We start from the raw sequence: 19,202 nt of genomic DNA, 5'->3' as shown, positions 1-19,202 counted from the left end.
ATTCATTCATCAATTTTTTTTAATTGAAGTTTGCCATCCCTGTTAAATAGGACCAAGGGTCAGTTGAAGTTTCCTGCCCGTGGAGAGGAACTTGCGCTCGAAAGAGTGGTCGGGGTTGTTGTCCATGCAAAGCAGCAACTAAGAATTGTAACGCAAACTGTCAGTGTCGCTGATAATTCAACGTCCAGCAGTGCGATATTTTTCCATATTTCTCTTCGAAATCCAAAAAATATTTATATGAAAATGTTCTACCTTTATGTACAATCCTCAAGCGCCTCCAGGCAGCCTAAAATTTCGAACGTGATGTTTCTCGCTAACCCTGTATACAGAGTACGAAGCCATCCAAGCGCTTAAAATTTCAATGACACGGCTGGACACGGTCCTCAAACAACTCCATATTTCTCTTTGAAATATACTAATTTTTCATTGGAAAATATTCTACCTTCATTTCCAATCCTCAAGCGCTTCTAAAAAGTGAAAAAATGCCAACGTTCTCCGTTTCGCTGACCTTGTACACAGAGTGCGAAGAGATCCAAGCGTGACACTAAGAAAATTTTCACCAGACACTACCGGACAGTCTTCAAATAACTAAACGTCCGGCAGTCTGATATTTTTTCCATATTTCTCTTTGAAAAATACCAGTTTCTATCGGAAGTATTTTGTCTTCATTTAGAATCCTCAAGCACTTCTAGAAAGTGAAAAAATTTGAATATTGTCCTTTTCGCCGACTCTTCACAGAGTACAAAGAGCTCCAAGCGTGACATTTAAAAAAATTTTTCTTCGGATTCTTCAAGAAAAAATTCAAAATACTATAAGAAAACAGTGAAATAACGAACGCCGAATGTATTTACCGTGAAACTGTTGACTATATGTTCAGGATGGCTCTTGAGAAAGACGATCTTAGAAGGTTTTCAGTGATCTGGGAATTTCGTGTTACAGGAAATTGGGTCGCGGCGCGAGTTGCATCAAGTTTGGAAATGGGCCTTTAACTTGTAACTGTAGGATAAAAAGAGGCTCCGAAAACAATAGTGAAATAAACAAATTCTCCCAGAGTACCATTCTTTTTTATTATAATAGATTAAGTATGCATCATTACAAGAAGATTTCTTTTCCAAAATGCAGGAAAATGCGTTTCTGGGAGACTTATATTTTAAAAATTTCCCGGGGGAGCATACCCCCGGACCCCCCTAGAGGCTCGGTCCTTCGGCCCTCAATTTTCAAAGGTACTTGCCTACTTTAAAGGCAGTGCCCTTCTACTTCACAGTTGTTTAAACCCTGCCTCAGCAAGACATACCATTCTAAGACAAATCAAACTTGGTAAGCGTCTTATTCACTTTGATTGCCTCAGCAATACATGTAGCACCCGCATCACTAATATCATTTCTTCGCAAATACAACTTGGTTAGTGTCTTGTTCACTTTGATTGCCTCAGCAATACATATAGCACCCGCATCACTAATACCAGTGAAAGACAAACACAACTTGGTTAGTGTCTTGTTCACTTTGATTGCCTCAGCAATACATGTAGCACCCGCATCACTAATACCAGTGAAATACAAATCCAAAGTGGTTAGCGTCTTGTTCACTTTGATTGCCTCAACAATACATGTAGCACCCGCATCACTAATATCATTTCTTCCCAAATACAAATTGGTTAGCGTCTTGTTCACTTTGATTGCCTCAGCAATACATGTAGCACCCGTATCTCTAATACGATTCTCAGACAAATACAAATTGGTTAGCGTCTTGTTCACTTTGATTGCCTCAGCAATACATGTAGCACCCGCATCACTAATACCATTCCAAGACAAATCCAAATTGGTAAGCGTCTTGTTCACTTTGATTGCCTCAGTAATACAGGTAGCACCCGCATCACTAATATCATTTCTTCGCAAATACAAATTGGTTAGCGTCTTGTTCACTTTGATTGCCTCAGCAATACATGTAGCACCCGCATCACTAATACCAGTGAAAGACAAACCCAAAGTGGTTAGCGTCTTGTTCACTTTGATTGCCTCAGCAATACATGTAGCACCCGCATCACTAATATCATTTCTTCGCAAATACAAATTGGTTAGCGTCTTGTTCACTTTGATTGCCTCAGCAATACATGTAGCACCCGCATCACTAATACCAGTGAAAGACAAATCCAAAGTGGTTAGCGTCTTGTTCACTTTGATTGCCTCAGCAATACATGTAGCACCCGCATCACTAATACCATTGTGAGACAAATCCAAATTGGTTAGCGTCTTGTTCACTTTGATTGCCTCAGCAATACATGTAGCACCCGCATCACTAATACCATTTAAAGACAAATCCAAATTGGTTAGCGTCTTGTTCACTTTGATTGCCTCAGCAATACATGTAGCACCCGCATCACTAATACGATTCTCAGACAAATACAAATTGGTTAGCGTCTTGTTCACTTTGATTGCCTCCGCAATACATGTAGCACCCACATCACTAATACCAGTGAAAGACAAATCCAAAGTGGTTAGAGTCTTGTTCACTTTGATTGCCTCAGCAATACATGTAGCACCCGCATCACTAATATCATTCTCAGACAAATCCAAATTGGTCAGATTCATACCAGTTCCAAACGACTTCGATAACTGCGAGTGAAAATCACTTTTTTCTCTTTTGCATTCGTTGATGGCCTCCAATACAATTTTTGCACCACCGCCTTCATTTTTGTTGACTTCATTTGTTAAACTCTTTACAAGAGCCACAACCTGTTCATCGCATTTCATGGCCAAAATTCCACATGAAAACAAAAGTATTTGTTTAAGTTCAACAAACCTTGGATCGGAAACTAGTTCTTCAGGTTTCATTTCCTTGCTTTGAATCTGAGAACAAATGAAGAATGCTGCAAAGAATTCTTGAAAACTTTTATGTAAGAAGGCATAATGCAGTGTTTGTCTCAGTTTGCTGCCACCAGGCTGCACTGACAGAAATCCAAATTCAGTCAGGTCTTTTGCATGGTTTCTCACTTCACTTTCATTAAAATCCAACTTATGGTCAAGTAAACCATTCCACGCTACCTTTCCAAGGTGATTCAATTGCGGTTTGTAATGGTTTGTCAGGTCTTCGATCTTTTCTAATAGTCCCTTCTTTTTTCTATATCTTCTCAAAACACATTCAACCATACCCAAGTACAGTTGAGCTCTGCTTTCGGGGAGTTTGCCCTCAAACTCTTCGCATTAAAGGCAAAGAAGTGCTGTGTTTAGAGGATTGGCCGCTATTTCTCTCAGGTTTTTATCTCGCGACATCCGTTGCGAGAGCTTGATGGCTAAATCCGTCCTTTCTTTAAAGTACTTGGTGATAAATCCTTTCATTTGCTTTTCAGTGAATCCTTTGATCTGAAGCAGCGCATCACAACATTTTCTCACCTCTTTCCCAGCTTCGTGTCTTGCTGTTGCAACTATGTGGCATCTGGGGAGTACTCTTCCTTCAATTAATTCGGAAAACATCGACAATTTACTGGACGATAACTCATCCAATCCATCCAATATGAATAAAATGCTGGACTGATTTTCACGAATAAACTGAAAGAATTGTTGTTTGACTTCTTCATCGATGTCTCGGGGCAGCAGCTGATCATCAATGGCTTCCCAAACGTCAGAATGGATATCTCGACATTTCAGCAACAATACCACTTTAAATGCTGTTGAGCCGCAGCCCTGAGGCTCTCTCTGTTTTGTGGCCCAGTCGTAAGCGTACTTTTTACAATAGGTGGTTTTTCCCATACCAGGTTCTCCTTCAATCAACACTGTTCTCGGCGCTGAACAATCTTCATACGGGTCTAGTATTGACGACATCTCAACAAATACTTCAGTGATTTCTCCTCTCGTTTTCTTTCTTCTGACCACTTTGAGCCTTGTAAAAATATTTCCAAGAAAAAACTGAAACTCTTCACACCATGGAAATGGTGAGAGCCATCCCTCGCGAGTCTTGTACAGCTGGCGAATTCCACTGATAAGCTCAGTTGGATCAAAAATACCTAGCAGTAGCAAAATAAGTAAGAAATCTGATGAATGCAGCATTAAAAATTGTGGTGCCTCTCTGGTATTCGGCACTGGATTTAAATAAGTGAATGAGTACGATACCGTTGCCAAAGAAATTACTTGGACGATGCAAAAAGGTTTTAGTGTATGATTCATGCTTACTGATTAAAAGCCATTTAGATTATGAATTCAGGTAAACCTACTCTGTTTGTTCGGCTTTAAGGGTGTCTGACAGTGAAACTCTGTCGTAAAATAAATCACTCGGGAGATAAATATTCATATCATTGGAGCCGTAGTCTGAGAAAGGCTTTTTCGGGATATACCGAGACTACCAACTAATAAATGAAAACCAAACAACGTCTTTCTGCCTTCTTTGTCACGCGGTTTCATCAAAAATGCTGCAGAAAACTGGAGGCTCGCCTGCGATGAAGTAGGAGGTTTTGCCAACAGTCTTTTCCTCAGGAAATGTAAAATAACCACAAACATCTTATTCTAACCCATTTTACTCAAGACGATCCTCATTCAGCTATTTTCCCATGTAGAATTGAATACTCCACAATATGAGCGAAGGAAGGGTTTACTTATTTTATTCAGAAATATGCGGATCACATTCAATGCTATTAGGTATTCGGCACTGAATTTAAATAAGTGAACGAGTACGACACCATCGCTAAAGAACTTAATTGGACAATGAAAAAAGGTATCAATGTATAATTCATGTTAATTTAATGACCAAAGGCCATTTAGCTTATAAATGCCGTCTAACCTACTCTGTTAATTTCTAACAAGGAGCCGAACTTAATGCCAATATTTTATTTAAAACGGTACTTTATTTTTATATCGTTCTCCATTCTAATAAAAATGTAATGTTTCTGGGCTAATTACGGGTGAAAGTTTAAATAAATGAAGGGAAGGAAAGCACACCAGAGAGACTATTCCAGAGATTGTTTAAATTGAAAAACTGAATCTCATTAAGATAGGATGATCTCTCTTACATACAGAACATGTTTACTACGACTAAATATTGTATAATTCAACTGACCTTCATCCTTGCTTTCTCCCACAGGGGCTGCCAAAGTACACAGCTTTCCCTTCACTTCTTTAAGTTCACTGTCCATCTTTGCCATTTCGCTTCTCATTTTTTCAAGAGACCCTTTGTGGAATAACATTGGAACTTTTAGTCCGAGTGGGAGTCACTTTATTCATTAAAAGTTAACTAAATAGATCCTTTTCCCTTCCTCTGTGTACTTTTTTTATTCTATACAACATTCTAAAAAACCTTATGACCCGGCTTCAGCGGTTTCTAATAGTGAAACTCAGGAGATAAATATTGATTTCATTGGAGCCGATAGTCTAAGAAATATTTTTGTCGGTAAAAGCGACATTGTAAGAACTAATTAATAAAAACCAAAGAACGCCTTTCCGCCCTCTCATTTCTCCCTATGTCCTCAACAAAAGTAAAACTAGTATAAGACAATAGCCTTCTAAGCTAAATATGTATGAGTGTTGTCAGAAAACTATCCAACACCGTGAGGTAGCCTCACATCCGTGCCATCCCATTCATCCCACACATAACCAAGTATCTTCATTTGTAGCAAGGGCAGGTTGGAAGCCAGGGTGTGCTCTTACAACAATACATTACCTAATAAAATGTTAAATTGGCCGACATCACGCGAATAATGTGGTCATGCTCAAAAGATGTTTTAATAAATCCCTGTTGGTAGGTCAGTTTATCTGTGAGTAGCTCTTTCTAGTAACCAACCTTCATCTGCGCTTTTTTCCACTGTGGTCGCCTGGCTACTAAGCGTCTCTAAAACCTCCTTCATTTTAATCTCTATCTTCTCAGTTGTGTCTCTGAGGTCGTGCCTCATCTTTTCTAGCGAATCTGGAAATGTAAGAAAGATAAGCGCAATTTCATAAGAACATTTACACCACAGATTCACGTTTAAGTGTAGACAAAACAATGAAACGTATATCAATATCTAGTCGATTCCGAATAGATCAAACTCAATAGGACGCTTAGAAATTACAACTCCAGCAATTATACGCGAGCACCCACGAACAGAAAAAATACTGCCGATGAAAACAAAGTGTGAACATTTGGGTTAATTCTTCATTTTTCACACATAACGCTAGAATAACGTTTCAAGTATGTGACTAGTTCCGTCCTCAATGAAAACATCCTGAGTAACAGTGTGCGCGCGTTTTGAGCTATCAGCTCAGGAATCAATACGTCTTTGCCATGTTTTAACAACGGGGATATCAACGCTAAAAAATTTCTTCAAATGAAGTTCTTTCTAGTCGGTGATATTGTCTGAATTTTTCTGGATCTTCATAATTCAATTCGCGAACAATATTTGCACATGCCCCTTGGGTTTGGCGGCGTGAGACCCAAGATTTTACCCACGTCTTTCGGTTAGCTGTTCTCAAGCGTCTTCGTCTTCGTCTTCGTCGCAGCATTAAAAGGGAAAGCAAAACCTCTTCATCCTCCGACGAGCTTGAATCTAGATTTTCACCGACATCGGCCATCTTGACTTCAATAAAACATGGAAAGGACGCATGCGCGTTCGCATTGATTCCTGAGCTGATAGCTCAAAACGCGCGCACACTGTGAGTCAATGTTCACTCGTGCACGAAATTATTCAACATGTTGAATATTCTGAGCTCATGGCACGCGTGACAAAAATCGCAGAACATGACACCGCACACTTGAGGAAACAGCTTACGCCAACAGCCACGAGTCACGCTCAGCTCAGCTGATAGCTCTAGTGTGCGCCGGGCTGAACGGAGTGGGAGGTTCTGCCTGCAATCTTTTCCTCAGGAAATGTAAAATAACCACACGCATCTTATTCCGGCCCATTTTATTCAAGACAATTCTAATTCAACTATTTTCCCATGTAGAATTGAATACTACACAATGTGACCGGAAGAGGGATTTGGTTATTTTATTGAGAAGTACGTGGGTCACATCTAACGCTACTAGGAAATTAGATTCATTATGAGAAAGATGATACGAAAAAAAAGAACGATAACCTATCTCGCCTAAGATCATACATATGTATGAGTGGTGTCAAAACACCATCAAATCCGAGAGGTAGCCAGGGCAGAATATCTCACATTCCGTGGCATCCCACACACTATAGAATATCTTCATGTATGGCAAGTGCGAGTGGTGGCCAGGGTGTGCCCTTAGACCAGTAAAGTACCAAAGTATGCTGTGTTGGCCGACATCCAGCGATTACCGTCATCATGCACAAGAGCTGCGTCGTGTACTCAAAAAAACAGTGTCGCTCTTCATAACCTTTTTTCTGTGAGTAGCTCTTTCTACCAACTAACCTTCTTGTGTGCTTTTTTCAGCTGAGGCCGTCAGACTAGTAAGCTTTTCTTTCACCTCTTTCATATCAATCTCTATCTTGTCAGTTGCGTCTCTGAAGTTTCTTCTCATGTTTTCCAGCGAATCTGAAAATTTCAAAAGGTATGCGCATTTTCATAAGCAAAATTATATCACAGCTTCACGTTTACGTACAGATAAAAGAATGATACCTATGTCAATATCTAGTCGATTCCGAACAGATCAAACTCAATAGGACACTTAGAAATCACAAAAATGTAGTCCAGCAATTGTACACGAGTACCCCGAACAGACCAAAATATTACAAATGAACACACAGTTTAAACATTGGGGCTAATTCTTCATTTTTCACACATGACGCAAAAATACCTTCCAAATATAAGACTAGTTCCGACCGAAATGAAAACTTCATGAGCTCGCCTGCACTGCTGTGCTAACTGAAAATATATACATTTGTAGCCTTCTGGTTCATCCTCATTGACAGTACACAATGCTTTTCTTACCTTCAATTTCTTCAAGCTTGTCTTTGATGCTGTCGTCGTCTTTCTTCCATTGTTTCATCAGTCCACGATAATGCTCCTCCATATCTGGATCCATGCCGTCGTGCTCAAGTTTGTCGATTTCAACTCTCAAATGAGCTCCTCCCAGTCTCACCAAAGCTTCTCTTACTTCTTTCCAGTAAGCACTGAAACTACTGTCATCCACAGTGGCTTGAGAAGCATGGGCGTATACAGTGTTCCTGTAATACTTGACTCTGGCGATGTCATCTGCGATGCTTATGTTTGTAGCTGGGGGAAGACGATCCCATCCATTGGCAGGAGGGCCCAAACCACAGATATTTCTAAGAAGCACCGTTAGAAGTGTGATATCGAAGGCTGCAGAAGACACAGGTGCGTGAGAAGTTTACATCTGTCACCATTGCGTGGGATTCAGCACTTTGTTCCTCCCTTTGTACAGTGATTTCAATGTGGCGTAATGCACTGAGGTACTTCCCAAAACTGTATGTAGAGTCGCTGGTGGATGTATTGTGTCAAAAGTGGACCGAAGCACCTGAGATCCAACATCCACCAGGAGGCGGCATAACCTTGCATAGTTGGTAGTCTCTTTCGTAGACGCAAATGGTGAAATAGCCATAGCCATAATACTAACTTTTCCAGGATGACCTGTCAAACAGAGAATTGACATTAAGTGATGCTAATCAAACCCATTCGAAAAAAAGAAAAATCCTGATAGCCAATTGAGACCGAGAATGGTTTCAAATCGTGATATCATTTTCTAAATCCTTTGGAGCAAGGAACACCAACGAAAGAACCTAACAAGAGATTTAATCTAAGATTTTTCATTTCAACCCAGTTTTTAGATTAAGAGTTTTGTTTTTTAGTAAACAAAGTACCAACCAGAGACATAAACAGCAAAAATGAAACGCGATTTGAAAGTTTGAGGGGAAAGGAATCACCGAAAAGAGTGTTCATTTCCTCTCGGGGGCCGTAAACTTAGTCAGTTCTGGTGGCTCGTTGACGTTTGATTCTTAATGGAATGGAATCTACCTTCTAAGTACCAAGGTCGACATAAGGTGTAATAATACTCTTGAATATTTTAAGTCAGGCATCTTCTTGAGATCTACCAATCCAAGACCTCTCCCTCACTAATAATAAAAGCATCTGTTGAAATCTTTCATAACCCAGCACGTAACCTTACCTTGAGTGTCGTATTGCAAACCAATTGACCTTAAATACGTCTGAATTGTTTATCGATGCTTAAAAAGAAGATAAAACTGGACATTAGCGTCTGCTATAAGATTTCAATGTGGAATGGAAAAGTAAATGCAATTCCTCACAGGTATATCACCTAACCTGACACCAGGTCTCCCTTCCAGTGCCAAAATTCCTGGAGCAACTCAGAAGGAATTTGTAGATTTCCTCACCAGCTTCTACTTCACTATCACACCTGGGAACATCAAAAGCATTTTTAAAACTCAGGCAATTCGTGGTTTCTCTGCTTATTGATATTAGATCAGTACAGCCCTTGAGAACAGATTGCACAGTCATTGTTATTAAATGCACCTTTTTTAAGTTATGTACTAATTCTGCCACATGAAGGTAACTCTAATTGTTACTGATACAATACAAGGTCATTGAAACTTGTGCACCAGTACAAAATATGGTGTCCCAGTTCATGGAACAAAAAAGTCTGAGTCAACAGATTTAAAAGTCTCTATAATATTACCACCTCCACCAGCAAAATGTGCCTAACAGCAAACCCACCACTTGCAGTTACCACTACAGTTAGGGAAAAGAAACTCAACAAAAAACTTTGTTCTACATGCAGCATCCCAAAAATTTAGGGGATGCAACCTCCATTTGCAACTGAACCTGCAATGACAAAGAAGCCACATGGGATCACTAGCATGCACTATCATGTGGCCAGCAGGAACATAACTTCTAGAACTGGAGCTAAATTCCAGTAAGAGGTTTCCTACCAACTTGGTAAACATTATTTTATCAGAAGAAAGATATTTTATGCCCTGTCATGTGCATGGGACAAAGTCAGAAATCTGAATCACCACAAGAAGTTGAATTATAAAACTTCAGCTGATTCCACCCACCACTAAGCCAGTAACAGCAACTGTAAGCAAGGCAAGGCCATTAATTACTAGGTTAATCTGGCACCCCTGTCACAAATTGCTCGCAGGTCTTCAACCACTGGCATTAATTATTCAGTCAATTACCAAAATAAACAACTGTTAGACTAGACCTTTTCCATATTCCAGGGTAAGAGAGGGGAACTCAGTCTGAATTAATGCATTTTCGCACCAACAACCTAGGGATTAACTCAGCATCAGAGTGACACTTTTTACCTCTCAAATTGGTGTCCCGGTGCATTAATCTTTACACAAACAAAGCCCCAGACATCAGGATAAACTAGTCAGTCTCAGTATACATCACCACTTTAAAACATTTACAACATATAACAGTAAGAAGCAGCTCTGGCCACCAATATAAGGTTAAGTGCAGCAATCCCAGCCATTTGTTACTGGTGCCAAAGCCATATTTTCTAGGTGCCTCTAACCAATATATACAGGAAAACAAACATCTAAACACAGTCAGAAGGGGTTGCTGTGTTTGGAAAATAAAATCTCTCATTGCCCACCAGAAAAAAAAGATACATATCATTCAGTATATAATTTCATGATCAGACTGAGCATATGCATCCTTCATGGCCACTCCTAGAATGACCACAGCAATTACAAGCTAGAAAAATAGTTATTAACAACATTGCTGAGGCACATCCACCACCACTCCAAGAAGGACAAACCATTGATATTATACAACATTGTGGTGGGAATAAACTAGTTTGATAGTCATCACAAGCACCATGCAACACCACTACCTGGTGATTATACACACCTACTGCTCCATAAGTAATGACCAACAATTGCATAATAAATCAAAACCAGTCAGAAATCTCCTTTATGATAATGCATGCAAGTATTATCAGATTAACCACAAGTGACAAATGTCTAAACATAAAATCAGGTTTCCCTAACACTTCACCAAGATACTAAACCCATACAAATCTGCAGAACACAGCCCACAAGTCAGTTATACATGAGAGAAAAAATATTTGCCAGCTGCCCTGAGGCAAAGCTCCATATACACTCATATGAAACTTCTATTGGCCATTGCAGCCCTACAATAATGACAGAAACCAGACATACACTTATAGAACTGCAGAGCTTCCAAAGGATATCATACACCACCACTCTCAAGAGTAGATCAACTATTTAAGGAGCATCACAGTAACTTCATTGTGGTAGGAGATTGATCAGTAGCAGTAAAAATCAGTGCACATTTTACAGGTTGATTACCATGCAAAACCTGTAGTTCCATGACCAGACCCAAGACTGTACCAATACCAATACCAATACCATAATTATATTATAACTACTTCTGGTTACCAATATTTGCACATTTTAGGTAAGTAATATTATGCATAGTTCTTGACATAACATTACCAGACAAAATAATTAATACTCACATGGATATGAGTGCAGTGAGAGCATGCAGAATTTTAACATATGGAAACAGGACACAATTATTCCCAGCAAATAAATTATTAAATACATACAGATTGACAAAATGAAGGCAAGTTTCAAAAATGAGAAAAAAAAAACAGCAAGACCTTCTACCTTGTATAGAGTTTCCTGGGTTCAAGAAAATAACCCTTGAATCAGGGATAAAGTCAGAAAGTCTGAAAAGTGAAGCAGCAGAACAACAGTTACCACATATCAGTTATGAAAGACAAAGACAGTCACAAGGGCACTAACAGGTGCCCCAAGGTTATAAGGTTATATATATTTGTTACCCCAATTGCTCTGACAAAGGGCTAACACTCAAATTTTCATTTTTTTAAACCTTATCAACTCAGTTGATAATACTTAATTATTCTGGTATATACTCTCCCACACAGGCAGCACCACAGTCTCTTTAGAAACTTACCCCCTTTATTTATTTAATTATAACTATTAAAAGTCAACTGGAATAAAAAAAACAATAACAACAACAACAACAACCACAACAACAACAAAAACTACCATTATACACAATGGCTGACTGAATGTGACCCTTGGTATGATTTCAGGGACAAAGGTGATAACACACACAAACAACACCCCAACACAACATGCTTAGCATGTTCAATATGTGCATATATTATTTTTAAACAATAAAGGACACACTATGTTTTGTTTTGGTCAAGTTTGCATGCTTGGTCTTTGTTTTGGTTTTAAAAGTCTGATTGATGTCACGCTTAGCGTATAATAAGTTAACACAGTATAACGCAATTAAATGATAATAATTCAAGAAAAACAAAAACTAATGCACATGTAGCTAGAAATTTCTTTTGTTCATCCACATCTTTTCCTTTTGACCTCAATAGCACTCAATTGTGATGGGTAAGCTTAAATACTGGTAAACAAATGGGTGTAACAAATGAATTTTAAAGCTGTATAGTTTCCAAAAATGAACATTGTTTGTATGCACAAAATTTATACAGTTACAATGTTTTTTTCTCCTTTGTTGCCAAAGAACATTTGTGGTGTAACAACTCCAATATTGAAATAAAGAAAAATGTTTCTTTTGTCTTGTCAGAACGTGTGACAAAGAAAAAATTCTGAGTCCCTATGAGGAATAGAACCGAAATTAAACTATTAATCAAAAGTTGTACATCATAATGTTACTAAACAGAAGTTTCTTGCATGTGTGCTTATTCTGAGAATCATGAGGGCAATTCCATGTTACAGACATTACATTCAGAGACCAATTTTTTGGAAACTAATTTCCTCAACAAACGTATTCAGCACACTTTTCAATTTATAATTTGTAAAAACATTCCTCACAGGGTACTTGACTATCAGCAGTAAAGAAACTTTCCTTTAACAAAGGCTTCCAAAATTTTTGTGTTAAACTTTGTTACAGAAATTACAAAAAAAATTCAACCTTCAATTTTTTGTGTTCACTTGACACTTTTTTCTTGTGAATTGACAATTCAGACAAAAATCATTTAATAATAATAATAAGAAGAAAGCTGCTTTATATAGCCTTTTAAAAATCTAGTGGTATCCCTTATTCTGTAGTTAGATTTTGCGCCTAGGGGTAAAAACTTCCTATAATGGACACAACTTTGGTACGGATATTACAATGTGGAACTTTTTTTTTTTTTACACTGGTAAGAATAAGGGAGTATTTTTGTTTATTTCTAAACTTTTAATAATTGACTTCGTCAAAACTGATAAATTTATCTTAATCAGGCTCAATTACAAGTTAAATCTCTTTTCTGGTTGTGCTGATATCCATAATATTAAAACTACACTTGGGTGTACATGTAACTTTGGTATGTGGAGTATCCCATTAAGAGCATGCTCCTTTCAATTCAGTTTTATTGAGCATGTGCTCTAACTAATGTTTCTGCTGTCTTCTGATTCTTGCTTACTGAGACACAAGGAAGATTTCTCGTGTGACACTGAGTTTTACATTGGAAGAGCCCTTAGGGTTACTGATGATGAGGTTGAAATCAAATTTCTTCACCAAGTTCTGGAAACATTTAATTGGCCTCTGAGAAACAATATTGATATTGTCAACGGGAGAAAAGTCTTCTATGGCTCTAAAGAGCTGAAAGGCACAGGACATTTCAATTTTCCAAGTCTTTCATATATTAAGAGGCTTTTTAAATATCTTCAAAAAGAAAATGTTTGCAAATAAATAATCAAACTAACTGCAGATTGCAGTAGTTAAACACTGCTTTAATTACTAAACTTGGATTGTTCTGAACTTTTGGCAAGAGTACTATTCATTGACTCTTAATAAGCCAGTTGATACTATTTTGGAAAGTTACACTGCACTGAACTGTATGAATTGACAACTTTCTCTATAGTATTATCAGTGCAATGGCCTTTGGAAGTTGAAGTATTGCTTGTTCTAAGCTAAATTTCTGAAACATTGCATGCTATATTTTAATTTATTATCTTCAGATACAGAAGGTACTGACTCTAAATACAATATGTTTTTCAGTAAATTTAATTCACACTCAGACTCAAAATTTTTGAAAATTTATATTCCTCATGCCAGCGTTGTGTTGCTACTGCTAATATACAGTTGTTGTTATAGTTATTGTTATCAGTGTTTAGTTAAAAGCACTGCAAACTAGGATGTGATAAATTTGAACAAAATTGGTATGCATGTAGCATTTGTTTCTCCCAAAAGAATTACCATGATGAAAGTCATGCAGTCATAAGGTCCATAAAATAATGTAAGATGTGATGTCCATAATGTAATGTCTGTCATGTAATGTCCATGACATAAAGTAAGATTTACTTTTTCTTGTGTTTTTCCATGATTTTGATAATTTACAACACTCAAGTTTAGGCCCCTCAAAAGTAAACAAGGAGTCAAGCTGATAAAAAAAAACTGGTTTTTAATTTCAGAGAAAACGAAACAAAACACTGTTTTTGTTATGGACATACCAAAATAATGTTACTTGCTCTCATTTACGAAATACATCCATTTTAGAAAAAATCTTATCCACAAGTTCTTCTTTGTGTTGAGTTCTGTTAGTTTTGTTCCTCTAGTGAGACTTAAGGAATACATTGCTGAAATCATTTTCAACCTTTCAGCATGCCAGCTATTTTTATACACTTTTCATTGGAAAAAAATAAACAGCCTCTCTTAGCCATTTTCCACAAAGTTAACTTTCATATTACTATATTTTAAACAATCTAGGGTCTCCTTATTCTAAAAATCCATGATTGGGCTAGATACGAAATATTTTAAATTTCATCATTTAAGCAGTTGCAAAATGGTATGGGCCATGATGGTTTTCATTATTTTTACCATCCCCTAAAAATCTCTCTGGCCATACTTTTACACAAACGTTTTGGCTGTTAACAGCTATATATATTGGTGATTTATGAATATCTTGATTTATGAATATCTTGAACATGTTGGATTGTTTACACAATTCGTCCCGCATTGAGTTAGATTTTGTGCTTTAACATGCTATAAACATCATCAAAAGTAACCTCTACATGAAAAAAAGTAATTGAAGTGTCTGCTTTAAATCCTAATGCAACTCATTCACAGCCAAATGTTCCAACTTTGTTTTTGCTAATCAAGAAGTTGCATGATAATTATAAACATGGATGTCTTTGAGTAGAAGCGTGTTGTGAGCTTAAGCTTGCTATCGCCTTTCTCCCAAAAATCATATAGATGGTCACAAATACAGAGTCTTGCATTAGAGCAAGCAGTTGCATCCTATATTGGTCATTACACCTGTAATGACCAAAGCAACTTTTTAATCATTAGATGCATTTCAGCTGCAAGGTGCAACGTAATAGGACATGGTGTCAAACACTATTGAAGGATGACAACATTCAATTTATACTCCTGAGCGTAAATTCAAAGGATCGAACCACTGGATAAAGACTGATGCAAATTTAATTAGTGACCTATCTTACTACTTTAACATTGTTTTTCATATTCAAAGCAAAATGATATTCATGAAAAAAAGAGAATGGTACATAATAACATAAACATTTTTCATGCCCATGAGAATAAGACACAAAAAATCCTTACATATATGTATCATATTTAAAGAGGGAAAAAATGGAAAAAAAACATATTATTATATACCTACCCTGTTTAGATTTCCTGCCTTCAAAAAATCACAATATGAGCAGTCAGAAAATGATGGACATGTAATAATTTCTGAAAAAGAAAAACATAAAATAAATATTAATCAAATGTGAGAGATATTGACGGTCACAAAAATTCCATTTAAGGTGCTATTAATTTATTCCTTTAACTCCCATGAGTGACCAAGACCAAATTTCTCCTTGCAATATAAATACATTATCAACCAAATAAGTGACAAGAATTAAGAAAAATATCAATTTGGGGATAATTAGTTGATCCAATATTAAATTCTCTGAACTAACATTATAAGAATTGTATGACTGACAGTAAGGAGAATTACAAATTGGATCTGGGAGTTAAAGGGTTAAGGCAGTAATTGTTGCTATTGAACAGTGTAATGAACTGAAGAAAGCTTTAGGATAATCTGAAAGACATAAACGACATAAGGCTGTTTCACTCAACCATGCTCAAAAGGGGTTGTTGGAAAATAATTGAACTCAAGAGGAATCCGATAATTGTAAAACCTTCAGATATTTCAATTCATAGATACTGCATGTGTCTGCTAACTTCAGAACAGAGCAGGTTGAAACTGGAAACTGAGGAAATCTAATATGTAAATATGTCATTCGACAAACTGCAAAGGAAAACATTGATAGTTTTTTGGAAACTTAGCTTTGAATTGGCTGTTGCATAATTTAACATCTGCAGACTATTCAGTGGTTCCTATTACTAGAAAAGTAAAGCTATATGCTGAAGCACAAAGAAAGATTGCTTTGGGATTAGAGTTCAAATGCTCAATAGCCTCTTCAGTGCACACGGAACCTCATTCCCCATTTTCTTTCCATCCCACCCTCCTCAATGGTTATTTGTTATGGAAATATTCCTTATCTTTTGGGTTTTCTGTATAAGAAAGCCTCTCTGTTAATATTATGTTTTAGCACTGTTAGATTTATCTGCTTATATGCATCAAATAAGAGTCACATTTTGTGGAAAATTAGCTAACTATAACTAAGACTGAACGATTTGCCCAAACATTACTTAATTGTCACAAACAACTCCATAGCGGATTAAACGTGAACCTCAAAAATTGAGGTTGTTAAGTATTCATATATTCAGGCTATTGTTCTTTCTCATTACTTATTCATTCCGATAAGTTTGACGACATGCCGGCATGCTTCCGAAGATCGTGAAGAGCGCAACATCTCTGATGTAGGTGAGATATTTTTCTTTTGTTAACAGATGAAATAAACTCTCCCGGGAATCTGCTTGATTGATGTCGAATAATTGCTACGCATTCCGGTGTGTTGGGCAACATGTCAAAGACATCAACCTCGGATCAAACCCAAGCACTTATCAGCTTACATGTCTTTTCAAGAAGAAGTAAACATTGCATGCGCCGCGCGCCCCCAAACGGAGCTCGCGTATTTTAACATAGTACGGTATTTGCGATGTGAAGTTAAGAGAACAAGCGGTATAAATATACCATATAGATTTTAAACAGGGTTCTTAAATCATTGAGAACTTGCTTTGTTGCTTTCTAAGATATTTTTATCCAGTGGAAAAAATAAAACAACACGGTCAGATCACAACAAGTTCATTCGAACAAGACGAAAGTTGTGAAAGAATGAACCGCCAGCGCGCAAACACGAGCACTATTTATGACACGCAATATTTACATAATAAAGAAGTAGTTTAATTCAAGTGCACTCATTCGGATCAAAACAAAACGATCGGCGCTCGAAATGATAAACTATTTTCGCTTTTGCTCTTCGCAGTGATTACAACAACTCGTCCAAGATCCATTTTAAATCTTTTGCGACGCTCTTTAATCCTAACAACATATTAAGGCTAAAAATACACCGTGAATAGAAACTAAATCCATTCAAATGATTGCAGTTTATCGATCTTGAGTTCATTCATCTCAAGACAATGTAAACAAAAGGATACAAGATCACAAGTCTGTTCGCGCAAGGTAGCTTAATTACACTATTGTCCAAGTCTTTTGAAGTACCTTCCGCAGTTCCTTTGGTCTTCTTCCAAAATATCTCACCTTTTTCGAAACGAATAAAACCGAAATCATTCGACACGTTTTCGGCAGCCACCGAAAGAAATGCCCTAAGGAATAAACCGAGCCTTCGAGGTAAAAAATCCAGCGGTGTCACCCAATTCATGTCGAGTTAGGTATTATTTATCGATGATATTTTTTCGACAAAATTATTGTGCCTTTAAATTCAATCTGATAAACTATTGGACACGTGACCACTTTTTGTCGAAAATATATCATTGATAAATAATACCTAACTCGATATGAATTGGAGAAGGCTAGTCATCCTCTAGCAACGGAAATCGAACTGTGAAGAAAGGGTTTCGGTTTCAGTTTCCTGTCGCCTACGAAAACAGCAATTCCGCCCTCACTGATACGCATTATGTGTTCCAATCTTAACTAAAGCATTTCCCTGTCCCTTTAATCTAGATCAGTAACGACTGCTAGAGGTAAGACAGCTGGTCTGAGTACAAAACAGATCCTTACTGAAGTATGAAATTCAAATAAAGTGACGTTTTAGTACGCATCAATTCATATTTCATGAATCTACTTACCCCTCACACAATCTTCTCGAAAACGGTGCTTCAAACGAAATAATTACTCCCGGAGCTCGTGAAGAGGCTACGCAATCGTCCTGAAAAAAGAAAAAAAGTAGCTTATGTGTCAAGTATATCTTCACCATGCACTTATTTTCAAGGGCTTGTATCAAAATTTTCGTAATCATACGCATTGACGCGAGGGAAATACCGGAAGTCAACAACGGGTTATGAGGTTAAAGTTAAAGTTACGGAGTGAATAACTTTACTATTTTGTCTGTACCTGCTCTTTCTTCGGGTCAACTCTTCTCATGGACAGTAATGTCAGTTTAAACCGACTCGTTTCCTTGTTTCCTGATCTTCCGTCGAGAGAACGAAGAAAGTCATAAAAGGTAGGTATTCCAATAGACTCAGAGAAGGGTGATGCGACATCGAAGGCGTTAGTCGAGGGTCGAACACACAAGTTTATAGTACAGCGGTTAAAACAAAAATATGTCATGTAAGCTTCAGCACTTGTTCCCCACGAAAAATTCAAAAAAGAATTGTTCAAGATCGTTCTGAACAAAGGAGCTTTGAGCTCCTGCGGCAGTTTCTTGATTTTGTTTGAGTATTTTGTGGTTGTCATAAAATAACCACTGAGATATATTTCTTTTGAACAATTTTCATGGGATTTTTACCTGTAAGATAAATGCGAGTTTAAATTATTTTTTTATAACGGGCACATAAAATAGCATGACACCGTTATTATTTTCTTCCGGTATCAATCATTAGGAGAAGAAGAAATATTACTAAATGCGTGATCGCGTAGTTTATAGCAATTCCCAAAATCCTAGATTCATGAAAACAAGCCATCAAACTATACTTCTCGGTTTTTGTTTACTCACACGTGGCTCACAGATATACAAAAAACTAATAAAAATGTTTTCAGTATGTTTGAGCTATTTACTAGGTTATCAATGCGCTAATAAGCCTAACAGTAACGTTTGAATTTTAGACGGTAACGTCGTCTCTTAAAAAGTAAATTATGAGAGAAATTCTCCTCGCAGCGTTGAGTCCATCGAGAGAAGTTCAATGTTT

General features: G+C 37.3%; 1 pseudogene; it reads right to left on the bottom strand.

Annotated features, from left to right (window-relative positions):
* Window positions 1-1,052: 1,052 nt before the first annotated feature.
* On the bottom strand, window positions 1,053-18,559 carry LOC131768932 (NLR family CARD domain-containing protein 3-like; annotated as a pseudogene).
* Window positions 18,560-19,202: the final 643 nt, after the last annotated feature.

This window comes from Pocillopora verrucosa, chromosome 6 (genome assembly GCF_036669915.1).
Source record: "Pocillopora verrucosa isolate sample1 chromosome 6, ASM3666991v2, whole genome shotgun sequence".
NCBI classification, from domain to species: domain Eukaryota; kingdom Metazoa; phylum Cnidaria; class Anthozoa; order Scleractinia; family Pocilloporidae; genus Pocillopora; species Pocillopora verrucosa.
The sequence above is the reverse complement of the archived record's forward strand: the minus strand, read 5'-3'. Positions and strand labels throughout refer to the sequence as shown.